This window comes from Pinus tabuliformis, chromosome 9 (genome assembly GCF_031772625.1).
Source record: "Pinus tabuliformis cultivar Carrire ecotype Pingquan chromosome 9, CPIR1, whole genome shotgun sequence".
NCBI lineage: Eukaryota > Viridiplantae > Streptophyta > Pinopsida > Pinales > Pinaceae > Pinus > Pinus tabuliformis.
In genome coordinates, this window is record NC_142307.1 from 1,045,751,775 (window position 1) to 1,045,765,958 (window position 14,184).

At 40.6% G+C, this 14,184-nt stretch overlaps 1 pseudogene; it reads right to left on the bottom strand.

The window, feature by feature from the left end:
* Positions 1-143: 143 nt before the first annotated feature.
* Positions 144-14,184, bottom strand: part of LOC149152279 (sucrose synthase 4-like) — a 99,698-nt pseudogene continuing 85,657 nt past the window's right edge.

The following is a 14,184-nucleotide window of genomic DNA, read 5'->3' on the forward strand; positions in this document are numbered from 1 at the left end:
CAGGTTTCCATGTCATTGCGTGGCAGGGAACGACTGCCCAAGTCTATCAAACATGGGGTTTTCCATTCCATGGCATGACGGAAACTGCCTAATTATGGGAAACTCGAGGTCTTCCATGTCCCACTATGACAGAAACTGTGACCTCAGTGAAGGGAAGTCGGGTTTCCATGTCGCAGAACGACAGAGAACTTCCCAAGTCCATGGAACCCGGGGGCTTCTGTTTTGTGGCATGAGGGAAACTGCCTAATTCTGGGAACCTCTGGGGTATCCATCTCCCGCCCGGGAAAAAACCGTGGCCCCGGTGCGAGGAACCTGGGTTTCCATGTCACAACATGACCGAAATCGCCAAAGTTTATGGAATTCATGGTTCCCATGTTGCGGAACGATGAAGAACTTCCCAAGTCTTGCAAACTCAGGGTTTCAATTTCGCAGTAGGGTGGAAACCGCTTGCCTAGTCTATCTTTGGAACTTGGGGTTTCCATGTCTCGTTGCAACTGGAGACGTCCAAGTGCACGGAAAGCATGGTTTCCCTGCCCTGCTATGACGACAACTTCCCAAGTGCGTGAAATCTAGGTTTTTCATGTCCCATCGTGTCGGAAACCTCTACCACATATGGGGGGGGGGGCTGGGGTGTCAAGTATTCAAGTCAGGAGGGCCTGAGAGAGTCGAAAGACTGAACCCATAGTATGGGCACTCGCGCTCGGTTATATGTGACTCGGGTGAGTGTTCGATTATATGCGAAGACTTGGCACGACATTCGTTTATGCGCAACGGTGATGGGCACACTGTGTTGGGCATGGCACACACCCCTTGATACCTACATGATGGGTGAGTCACCGACGAAAGGTGCACGGGCGACCCTTATTGGGTGCCTCGATGAAAGAGGTGACCACGCACGGACACGTTAGGATGTGGGTAGGTGTGCGACGTGCGGTGACGGGTATAATCGGTGAAGTGTTGGATCCGACCCATGGGTGCAACAAAGCACACGAAGGGACGCGACAGTTAGTTGGAATGGGGTGTGTCGAGTTTATGTGGTAGGTTAGCCAGGCATGCATGTTGGTGGAGCCGACCCTTGTTATCCCTGAGAGACATGGCCCTTGGGCAAAAGGATGCGTATCAGTAAGGAGGATGGCATTCGATGAAGGGACATCGAACTCAGACTTCCACATCGTAGAACAAGTGTGAAGGAAGGAGTTGGGCAAAAATGGAAGAAAGAGAAAGATGCGGGTAAGAGGGCCGCACTGGCGGGTGGATTATAGCGGGTGGGTCAGACTTGGTAGTGCGGACAGGCAGAGCGGGGCACCTTACCCTCTAGGCAGGCAGGGCACACTGCATGCGAGCCATGCGCCCTCACTATGGACTGCACCGATGGGCAGAGTTTGGGAGCCGCGGAATGGAAAGTCGAGCGAACAAGTTCGTAGTTCAGGTGTGGAGTTGTGTCAGGCAGGCCGCTGGCAGTGCAGCATGACCACATGACACGACGGGTTAAAAGAATAATTGAAGAAGATAAATTTATGGTAAGTTATTTTTGCTACATTGTTAAGAACACTTATTGGAAAATTGACTAAGTGTTGAAGTAGACGAAGACCATGTACTCTAGTATTGGTAAAATGAAAAAGTACGGCGGTGCCGTACCCACTTCTGTGTGGTTGAAATACTACCACTAGGATAGGAGAGTGACATGGGGTATCCCAATCCCTCCTTGACAAAAGTCACCAAATTGTGGGGAACACGGGGATTCCATGTCCCACCTTGTCGAAAGCCTCCCAAGTGTGGGAAATTCGGGGTTTCCATGTCTCGTCATGATGGAAATTGCCCCAGGGGCAATAAACCTGGTGTACATCAAGTCTACAGCCTCACATGAAGAAAAAGGCCCAGTTGGTCAAGAGAATGAAGGTTTCTTCATTGGTAAAAGATCTCGCTAAGGATCAAAGGTTCTCTTCTAGAGATAGTCCACCATGGACTATCAAAAGTTTAAATAAGGACATAATGCCGGGGAATGAAGTGTTGAAGAAACAAAGTGTAGAGAGGAGGAAGGAATCGACTTGTGCTTGGAGGATATTATTATCAACGGTCTAGGGCTTCGCAATGACCAATAAGAAGCTTCAATAAGAGAAATTTATGAAAGGGTTTTCCTCTCTGAGAGAGAGAGGTTTTTCCCTAGCAGAGAGCCAACATCTTGTGTTCTTGTTCTTATGTTTTTGGAACCATTTTGATGAAGTAAACACACATGCATTAATAAGAAGATAAGAAGGTTAAGATAACAAGATAAATTGTAAAATAGCTTCACAAATTATTATCAAGTCTAGAAGAATCCTGCTATACCTCATTGCCCCAGATTCTTCAACGTGGTATCGGAGCTAAGGTGACACATCAAGGAAAGGGAATCTCAAGAACATCTGCAAGGTAAAAGCATCAAGCCAAGAAGTCTCAATCACATCAAGGACAAGAAGGTCTAGCATCTATCATTCATCATGGAAGACTACGAAGCAAGAAGAAACGCCTTCTATAAAGGCACCTACAAGAAGAACAAATCAAAGAGGGACCTACATCAAGCTACACCATCTTGAAAAATGAAAGGCACTACGATTCAAGTCATCAAGCAAGTCCATTTGAAGAAAGCAACTTGAAGAACATCAAGATCTAAGGAAGGCAAGCCATCAAGTCTTCAAGAAGAAAGCAAGTTCACTACATCTCAAACTCTATCAAGTAAGTATATGTCCCCTTCTGAGTATACCTTAGTGTCTTTTTTCAAGGAAAGTAACAAATTGATTGGGACCACAACATTTCCAAAGTCCAATGATTTGGATGCCAAGAATATGGACACTACAAAATGGATTTTCCTAAACTTAAGAAGGAAAACAACAACAAGAGAAAAAGGGAAGAAGCTCATGTAACTCAAGAAGTGAAAGAAGACGACAAGAAGCAAAAGAAGGAAGATCCTCCTATGACTAAGTCAACCTCTTTTCTTAAAGTATTATTTCAAAGGGGGTAGATGTCTCATTGGGGGTCCCATTTATGGGATTCATGAAAGGAGTATAAGGTGGTTGAATAATCAATCCAAGAAGAAGCAAATGAAGAAAGAGATCAAGCATGTGAAGAACATAGTGGTAAAAAAGAATAACTATTTGACAAGATTCCTCAACATCTCTCGAAAGAAGGCATGGAAACTCTGACAAAGGAAGAAAAAGATAAATGACCCTTGACACCTACGAAGGCCTTGGGGATAGTAAGGTGTAGATAACCGATTCAACTCTACAAATATTTCATGATGAAGAGGCCATCCAACAAAAGCACCATTTGTTGTTGAAGTAATATCATGATGAATTCATGAAGGGCCACTAAATCAAAGTATGTGAACATGAAAGTACAACTAAGCATCCATGTGATAAGTATTATGAAGGATAGACAATATGACAAAGGAGTAGCTAGATGACAAAAAGGACTTGATATATATCGAGAAGGCCACTTTCCACGAAGGGAGCAATGACATGACAAAGTAGGAGGGAAAGTGATCGATGGCCGGTACCCTACCAAGAAGAAGTTCAAACAAAGACTTCATGACATCAAAGGAAAGAAGGACATAAAACAACTGAAGGAGCCAGGAAGAAGATGTTGTTGATGAATGGACAAGTCCCTAGCTAAGAGGGAGTTCTAACAAGTTCCCAACTACAAAGGAGCTTGGGCAAGTTCCTTGTCAGAGGAAACTTGGGCATGTATTCCTCAATGAAGGGGAAGAGATAGACACAACATTCTTGTCTTCACTTGGCAAGAAAGAATGGGAGGATTGGGTAATCATGTAGCATCTGATGCTCTTTGAGGATGTGTAGGGCATCCAAGACAAGAGTAGGCAAGAGGAGCGATATTCTTTGAGGGCTGGGAGGGTATGTACCTTTAGAAACAATAAAAAAGGTGTTTATAAGCCATTGGCCTCACCAACATTGTGCTCTGATCTTATGAGGGGTAAAGTTGTCAGTCAAGGCCTTGCTATGAACAATGCTGGCTAATATGATGCTATAACAGATGGGTTGCCAATCCGATTTCTCTTATGTGAATTATTCAAGATTTAAAAATAGCCAAACACCTTGTAATGATTTATGAATACCTCCCTAGTTAAGAGGGGGTGTTGAAGAAAGTTTAATTGGGTTCGGTCTTCATAAATGTACTTTTGATATTTGTATTTATTCAAGAAAAGAAATATACATACATACATACATATATATATATATATATATATATATATATATATATATATATATATATATATATATATATATATATATATATATATATATATATATATATATATACATATTATATTTATCATTGAGTTTCTTGCTCATTCAAATAGGCCTAGCACATGTTAAAGTGTTATAAAGAGTCAAAAGAAAATGTTGAAGACCTTAAGGGAATGTTATACCAGGTATATTTATGTATTAGAGTCAAAGATATTCCTACCCTCATGCCTTCGTTCGGGTCGTGCGCCCATTCAAACCCCAAATTTCCTTTGGGCAAGCCGGGTCATCCCATGCCATGCCATGTGTGGGTGCTTGCGCACACATGGCCGTGCTGAAAATGCTAAGTCGTGACCGCCCATGTGCCTCCTACACATTTGTGTGGCCTATTTTCCTGATGCTCCCTCATTCCTTTGTTTAGGTCGTGCGCCCATGGAAACCCCAAATTTCGTTCGGGCAGGTCGGGTTGGCTCGCCCAAGGCAGGTCGGGTTGTACCGTGTCATGTGTGGGTGCCCATGCACACATGGCCATGCCAAAAATTCTAAGTTGTCACTGCCCGTGTGTCTTCTACAAGTTCGTGCGGTCCGTTTGCCTGACACTCCCTCGGGCCTTCGTTCAGGTCGTGCACCCATGGAAACCCCAAATTTCATTCGGGCCGTGCACACATGGAAACCCCAAATTTCGTTCGGGTGGGTCGGGTCATGTCGTGTGTGGGTGCTCGGGAACATGTGTCCGTGCAAAAAATGCTAATACGTGAACACCCGTGTTCGTGTGACTCATTTTCCTGATGCTCCCTCATGCCTTCATTCGGGTTGTGCACCCATGGAGACCCTAAAATTCATTTAGACAGGTCGGGTTGTGCCGTGCATGGGTGCTCGAGAACACATGGCAGTGCCGAAAATGCTAAGTCATGACCCCCCGTGTGTCTTCTACACGTTCGTGCGGTCCGTTTGTGTTGCACAAAATATTGTCACCATGACATTGTGCAGTTAGTGTGAGTCTATCACCACTCATTCTTTCCTCCTTTACAAGTCTTAAACCTCAGCTCTTCATGTCAAGCCTTGAAAAATGAGAGAAAGCCCTTAAAAATCTATAAAACTCTAGTTCTGCACTTTCTCTTAGCATTACCTGCGGTCCGACACCCACTGGTCATGTCCCTTGTGTACTTGACCACTCTGTTTCTATGTAATGGGTGCAGACCCCTGTAAAAGTCAAAAAGGCACAAGTACATTCTTAAAAACTCACTTTGGGTTATTTCTGGAAGCTTCTAGAGGGAATCTTGAGGTGGCAAGTTCGCTCCTTTAAGGTGCATGCATCCCATACCTAAAGGAGCTAACCCCTTTATGTGAGGAGCTTATCCCTTTGAAGGAGGACTCTATCCCTTCATAGGTGGACCTGTAACCTCCTTCCTTTGCACTATAAAATGAGGCATTGGGCTGGTTACTGAAGAGCTTCAAAGCTGAAGATTTTTGAGGTGAAATGTTGCTGGAACTTAGTCTTCCTAATTGAGCTTTTGTGATGAAATATTACAGACCTTGTTGATATCATTTGGAAGAGTGTGAGGCTTATCAAAGTAGAGGAGATTCCTGTTTCGGACCCTAGGAGGAGCTTGTACAACATCAAGGCACCAAAGGTTGTAAAGTTCTTCTATTTTCAAAGTTAATACAATCAAGTTTATTTTTCTCAATAAGCTGTGTTTTATGGTTCATTTCATGGATTCCTTGATCACCATGATGAATATTATTTATTATATTGGCTATGCAGGTGTTATTTGATGTGTGCTTGTTTGTGATTGTAGGTTCTCAAAAGGAAACTCTTTCGGATGGTCGAAGTGTGGATGCCACAAACTAGTGTTGGACTTAAGGTAGGGTCTAAAACACCTCTTAGTTTTTATTAATGAATCTCAATATATTTAGAGAAAGGTAGATTTGCTTGTCCTGCTTGTTGCTAGATATCTTTTGATACTAGGGATATCGGCCTTATCCGCAAGAACGACTTATCCAGTCGACAAATTGGCGACTCCACTGGGGACTTGAATTTTGGTTTTTTGCCTTTACTTTTACTTTGACTGGAGAAACTTTTTCTTGTTTCTGGTTTTTGCCTGATGTGTGTGGAATTGGGTGGGTTTTTAGATTCTGAATTGTTTTTTGTTTTTTCATGTTTTTGAAAGTGGACCGTACGTTCTGTTTGTAACATAGTGCGGACATCCCCACACTGTTTCTTTACTACACAGAGCAATACCGCATCTGGTTATACCGGAAGCCTGTGGACCCTGTCAAATTTTTGAAAAAACCTAAAATATTTTTATCCAGTTAAGCTTAGGATTTTTTTACATTTTTTATCCTCTTCCCATATCTGCATGTGTCTTGTCAAAAAATTCCTGTAAGTGAATTCCATTGGCATTTTGGTTTTAGGTGATTTTCTAGAAGTTTTGCATGCCTGGTTTGATTTTCACTTGGTCTTTGTAGTAACTGAGAGATTATAAGCCTAAGAAACCTCAGATTACCCTGGTCTTTTTGGTCTTCTTGATGAGTCTGACTAATTTGTGAAATTTACCCTTGGTGAGAAATAGATCTTGTTTTCTCTTAGCAAACCTTTGAACGAACTTGTTGGAAAGTTTTGAATTTCATTTCCAAAAAAGAAAACATAGCTGGATGTTTTTTGATTAATTTGTTATTCTGAATAGATTAGTCCTTAGTTTGCTGAATAACTAAGTAAAACATCCTCAAAAAGAAATTTTTAAATCTTTTACTTCAATTAGGTTTTTAGAAATTATTAGATCTCAAGCATATTTTTTCATAGTTTTGAGTGTTTTCTAGAAATTTTAGAATCTCTTTTCAAAGAAATTGTTTTCTGTAGTTTTTGAGTGTTGAAAAAGAAAGGGATTTTTTTCATGAGCATAATTAGTAGTCTCATTTTGAGTTTATTGGAAAAGACAAAACGTTTTTCTTTTCATTTATATGTTAAGGAAAGATTTGTTTTTCAAGCAATTGCATTCTCAACTCTTTCTTTAGCTAGAAATTCATTGAAGAAAAGGAATTGTTTATCATCTTAGGTGCATTTTTAGTGTTTTGGAGTCGAGTCTTCACACCATAAAGTTTCATCTCCATACCTTTTGACTTAAGAAACAACCATAAAAATAACGCTTAAAATAAAATTGATCTAGCAATCTTTTTATTTCTAGGGCTCTTATCACCAACATAGCTTAGGCTAGTATCTTGGAGTAGGGAGTAATTAACTCTCCAAGATAGTTAAAACAAAAAATTAGCTATATCTTGTGGTAGGAGATAAATTCCAATTGTTACATCTATGCTCTGGGAAACTCCTCTTAAAGGAGTCAAGCACGAGATCATATTTGAACCAGTGGGGTAATCAATCCTTCCTCATTGGGAATGATAGCAGATATACACGTATTAAAAATGGTAAACCTCGGATTAACCATTGTCAAGGAGCCTGGGGTCACTTGTTGGTAAACCTTGGATTATGTCAAGGAGCCTTCAAGGCGATTGAGCTTTGTTACTCTGCCCTTGCATGTGTATTGGATCGTAGACTGTTCCCCCAGGTATATTTGTTTCTGTTGGTAACCATAGTGACCATAATCTATAGGATTCTTTCCTAAGGTGACGGTGGAGGGAAGATCCCACTGTACCTGGAGCAGACGTCGACTAGACTCACTTGGACTCTCTGGGGGGTTCTCTTCACTCGAGATGGTTTTGTGAAGAAACTTGTTCCAGTTTGTTTCATTAAGCAGGTTGTCGGGGTAACTGTTCCAACTGCCCTTTCTGTATTGAATTCTGCGACGTTGGATTTCATCACCAACTAGTGTTTTTGGTACGGAAAGTTATTGTTTTTGTGTGGCTTGAACTCCTAGATTTTTTAGGCGTGTGATTCAAGTATTTGTTTCTTTAGAGACTTTAGGTGGTTTTATTGAGATTTTCTTTGTTTGCGTGTGAAGTAATTAAAATTTTTAATCGTGGCTGAATTACCAAGACAATCCCGTAGAATTCGGGGGAAACCTCCCGAGTATTCACAAAGCTAGCTTGAAGGGCTACGAGCTCTTGTAACTCCTAGTGACAGTAGTGTTGGGTCACTGGAAGCCACATAGACTCCTTTAATTATTCATCCTGATTATCAAGTTCAAGCAACAAAGTATATTTCTGAACTAATTTCATTTTCCGAAGCTACTGGTAGCATTTATTCTACTAGTGAATTAGCTAAAGAACCTGAAATTTCTGAGCCTGAAACTGAACCTGCTGCTACTCCATCGTCAGGATTTGCTTCTCCAACTTCCAGTGGTCTTGGTTCACCCAAGGTAGGAAGGATCATTACCCAAAATCTTCCTTCGGGATTTATTTCTATTGAAGAACATGTTATTGCAGAAGAAGATATAAGTCTCCCTGAAAATCAACCAACTTTAGAACTTAGGGAGTGTGAATCAATTTTTTACAGTCCACCTAGGAGGGATGCTTGGTACCTCTCATTGACCAAGTTTTTAGAAAATCCGTGTCTTAGTTTTTCACCACCTCGAATTCCTTTTCACCCAACACCTAGAGGTTATTATCCTCCTTTGAATATGTTGAGATAGTCATCCATGTTTTCCCAATCATTGGAAACATTTTTATATGGCGGTCCTTCTATTCCTTTTGGGTATCAGTCACTCACTAGTACTTTTTCAGGAGCATCTCCTCAACCCATTGAACATGGGCTATCAACTGGTAATAACGGAACTAAATCGTTGAGCATAGATGAAATCCTTATGATGTCTTGTACTTTTCCAGATTCGCAACCTCAAGGTAGTCAGTTACTGCCTGGGGGGCAACCTCAAGGTACTCAATTATCGCCTAGGGGGAAACCTCAAGGTAGTCAGTTTTTGCCTAGGGGGCAACCTCAAGGACAGTAGATTCCTTCGGGACAATACATTCCTCAAGGTCAACCCGAGACTCAATATATACCTCAAGGTCAACCCCAGTATCAATATATGCCTCAAGGTCAACCCCAGTTTTAGTACGTGCCTCAAGGTTATCAACCTCAAGTTCAGTACCCAACCCAAGGTTTCCAACCACCTTCAGGTCAATCATTTGTTCAAGGAGCTGTTCAAGGAGCTGGAAATGTACCTTTAAATTATCAACCCTATGCTCAACCCAGTTACGGTCCTCAATATGTTCAACCTACTATGGGTCCATACCTCGGAATGAACATGGTGTGGGATCCATCTCAATCTCAACAGATTTTGCAACCTAATGTGCAGTTTCCATCTCAATCTGGACAACTTTTGGTTTCTAGTTCAACCCAGTAACCTGTCTAGTCTACTATTCAAACTTTTGCACCTAGTGTAGCTCATCAGTCTTGGCCTAGTTCGCCTCGAAATCCACCTCAAATGACTGTTGCAACTATTGCAGCTTCTGTTCAATCTACCCCACCTACTTCTGGAGTATCGATAGCTCTAGTTTCTACTGTTCCTGCATCAACTCCTTAAGCATCTTTACCTCAGTCTGGACCCACAATTTAGACTTCAGTTCATATGCCTACAGGACAACCTGGTTCAAGTACGATTGTCACAAGTCAACCACAGTTCACTTATTAACCGTACCAGGGACAGTACCAATTCAGTCCTGCTGTGCAAAGCGTAGTTTACCAGTATCAACCGTACCCTGGATATACTTATCAGCAACCTCAACAAACCCAATACGGTCTGATTAATCCTGGTTTTTCGGGAGGATATAATATCCCAAATGCGATTCCAATTCCAAGTTATCCTAGATATCCTCCTCTTGGGGTTGGTCTTATGACCCAGGGTTTTCGAGACCCTAACCATTAGTTACCGTTTATTTCAACTTTGGACTTGCCTGATTTGTCACGCCTTATGAACGATCCAATTAATTATCTTTTGTTTTGGCTGCCAATGCCGAATAAGTTGCCTAGTGATATCCCAATTTTTGAAGGTAAATCAGGAGAGGACCTGTCAAACCATGTGATGAATTAACACCTTTGGTGTGCATCTAATTCCATTATAGATGATTCAATTCGCTTACGTCTTTTTCAACGCACTCTGATTGGTCTTGCGGCCAAGTGGTACATTAAGTTACTGCGAGCCTCTTTTTATAACTTTAGTCAGTTAGCCACTTCATTCTTAACTCATTTTTAGTTTCCTATTAGATATGAAAATGGCACGGAATTATTAACTTCATTAAAACAGTCAACGTCCACATATATTTCAGATCATATTCATGAATGGCGACGTCAACAGCGTTTAGTGAAAGTTTTTATTCCAGATCAAATCTTAGTAGAATGGCTTGTTAAATCATTATTACCTAAAATAACTGAGGATGTAGCTAAGGCAGGAGTTGTTACTGAAGAGCAAGTAATTTCTCAAGCTCAGTACCTTGACCTCATTTATACATAGTCAGGTACTTTACACGAGAAAATCCCTGACCTTCCGAAACAAAATCAAATAACTGCAGCTCCTTCAGGGTCTCATGCCGCTGATGGTATGATTGGTTCAGTTAACACCAAAAGTAAGAAGAAATCTTCCCCTATTATAACTTTACCAGATTCCCTGACAGGAGGCTCTTCCGCTAAAATTCTTGTCGATATTCATGTCATAGAATCATCTACGGCCAAATCAAAATCCGGTGGTAAAAAGAAAGGGAAGAAGAAAAATAAACAAAATTCAAAAGAGAAATCAAATAAAACTGAATCTACTGACGAGAAACGTAAACCTCGATATGTGTCTCATTTGTGACGAAGAGAATTTTACAAGAGACTTCCCTCATCGCGGTGAGGTTGCAAAAATCATCAAAGATTCTCAAACACCTGTTGTCTTAAAGGATCCTTTACCTAGTCAAGATAGTAAGATGATCGGTTCTTCCTCAAATGCCTCAAATGAACCCATAATGATGATGTCCCATGTTAGGATTGTGATGCAATCACAAGATTATGGTAGTAAAAGTCTTGTTGGTGGTAAGGAAGTAGAATCTTCTAATTCAAACCCATCAACTTCAACTCCTGGTTCTGATCCGCTACAGATCAAGAAACCTAACCCAGACTTAGTAATCAAACCGCCTACTAAAGGTATACCTCGAAAGTCAGCTTTCAATCCGCATGCGAGAGCTGGTCAGAATTATAACATTGTTGAAGACTTAGCTATTTCCCCTTCAGCAATGTCGGCTTTGGAGGTGCTGCAATCATGCCCAGCACAACGTAAATTGCTATTGTCGCCTATAGGAGTTGTTGATATTTAGGACTCGAACCTTATAATCTTCGATTTAGAAAATAGTACACCTTTCCTACCTCATCAAATGGCTTTCTAGATTCCAGTGTTCGTCAAAAACAGACCTTGCTTTAGGACTGTAATTGATGAGGGATCTTCCACGTGTATTATGTCGATTCAGTGTTGGAGATTGCTTGTTTTTCCTACTCTCAATCAATCCCTGACAATTCTAAAGGCTTTTGATGGCCGTGGGTTCCATCCTTTTGGCATTCTATAGGATTTACCTATAGGGGTTGAAGGCAAAACTGTTAATCTAGATGTGGAAGTGGTTGATGCCCCTCTAGATTACAACCTTCTTTTGGGTCGCAGCTGGTCTTATGCTATGACTGCTGTTGTTTCATCAGTCTTTCGGCTTATAAATTTTCCTCATAATGGAAAGATCGTAACCATAGACCAGCTGACTTATTTTTCATCCGACCCAGCCTCTTCTGAAAGTATCCAGCATGTCGGTAAAACAACTATCCCTTATAAGGATGTTGGGGTAGGATTGTTAAAGATTTTGGTTTACTAGGAACTTTTTCCTTTCCTCCTCCTAACATATCGCCTTCTACTTCAACCATTCATATGATTTCATCAAACACTATTGTTTTCAATGATCCTTGGATCATACCTTCCGAATTTGAGGTCGATTCATTTGGTGATGTGATGCCTTTGAGTCCCTATGAAATTGCGTATTAGGCTGCATAGTCATTTTCCGACCCTTGTTCAACCGAAATTGATCTAATGAATGTGGTCCATGGAGAATCACTTTCAATATCAACCTCAGATTCAACAAATTTATCCAAGCTTGTTCATACTGATGAACAGATTCATGAAATCTTGTCTGTTGATGATTTACCATGGGAAGATCTTCATCATCGATCTTCATTTTTACCTGAGCTTGATCATTTTGAAAATGATTTTTCATCTATTTTTACTACTGATTATGTCAAAGAACCATAGAATCCATTGAACATCCTGATTCTAAATTAAATTTGGGAAATATTTCTCGAACGGTTCCTATTGACATTTCAGTTAAGCCTGGAATTGTTGAAAACATTCATATAGGTGCTTCTTGTACGGAAAATGAACTCCAAACTTATAAAGCCCTATTTCAAGAATTTTGTGACGTGTTTTCCTGGACATATGAAGAAATGCCAGGAATCGATCCGACAATTGTTGTTCATGAAATCAAAACTTACCCAGATGCTAAGCCTTTCTGGCAATGTTTGCGTCAGATACATCCGCGAAAAGCTACTGCTATTAAAGAAGAAGTTGAGAAATTACTTAAAGCAGGTTTCATTTATCCAATTCCCTTAACGGATTGGGTATCGAATACTGTTCCTGTTAATAAAAAGCAAGGAACGATAAGAATATGTATCGATTATAGGGATATTAATCGAGCTTGTCCTAAAGACAATTATCCAACCCCCTATATCGATCAAATCATTGATGATTGTGCCGGCAGTGAAATTTTCTCCTTTATGGATGGCTTTTTCGGTTATAATCAAATTAACATACTCCTTGCTGATCAACCAAAAACATATTTCATTTGTCCATGGGGGACATTTAGCTATTGCAAATTACCTTTTGGATTAAATAACGTCGGAGCAACTTTTCAAAAAGCTATGTCTTACGCGTTTCATGACATCAAGAACATTGTGCAACCTTATCTTGATGATTTACCTGCCCATTCATTACATAGAGCCGATCATCTCATTCATTTACAAGAAATCTTTATGAGATGTAGGCATTATCGAATTAGGTTGAATCCACACAAATGTGTTTTCTGTATAGAAACGGGTCGTTTACTGGGGTTTGTTGTTTCAAAAGTCGGCATTCGTGTCGATCCCTCGAAGGTTGAAGCTATTGTCAAATTTCCTCCTCCTTCGACTCTTCGCCAACTCCAAAGTTTGCAAGGGAAAACAAACATTTTACGTCGATTCATTCCTAACTACACCAAGATAACAAAGGGTTTTACCAGGTTGTTGAAACATAATACTCCATTCTTTTAGGGATGAGATAGCTGAAAAATATTTTGATGCACTTAAACACGCATTGACCCATGCACCATTATTGCATCCTCCCAACTACAACCAGGATTACTTCTTGTACCTCGCCACTTCTCATTCCACCATTGGGATGGTTTTAATTCAGGAAGATGAATTCGGTAGTGAACATGTGATTTACTATCTTAGTTGAACTTTGAATCTGACTGAGCTTAAATATTCGCATGTGGAGAAATTGGCCCTGGCAACGATTCAAGTTGTCCAAAGATTTCGTCATTACATCTTACTACGCAAAACTACAGTAATTTCTGACTGTAACCCTATGATCTAAATTTTGACTAAACAATTTCCAGGGGGCAAGTATTCCAAATGGATTGTTATCCTATAGGAATTTGACTTGGAATTTGAAAAATCCATGTCAAAGAAATCTTTGGTATTTGTAGAATTGATGTGTGATTTCCCGCGTGCTGATACTGAAATTGTGGCGGAAGAGCCCATTGCGGACGAATCCTTGTTTCTTATTAGTACTCTTGATCCATGGTATGGAGATATCATTGTTTGTCTCCGAACCAAATCTTTTTGGCCTGAAATTTCACGATCTCAGCGACGGAAAATACGATTCCAATCCCAAAAATACAAAATTATTGGAGATACACTCTATCGTCGTGGGGCAGATTCTATTTTCCG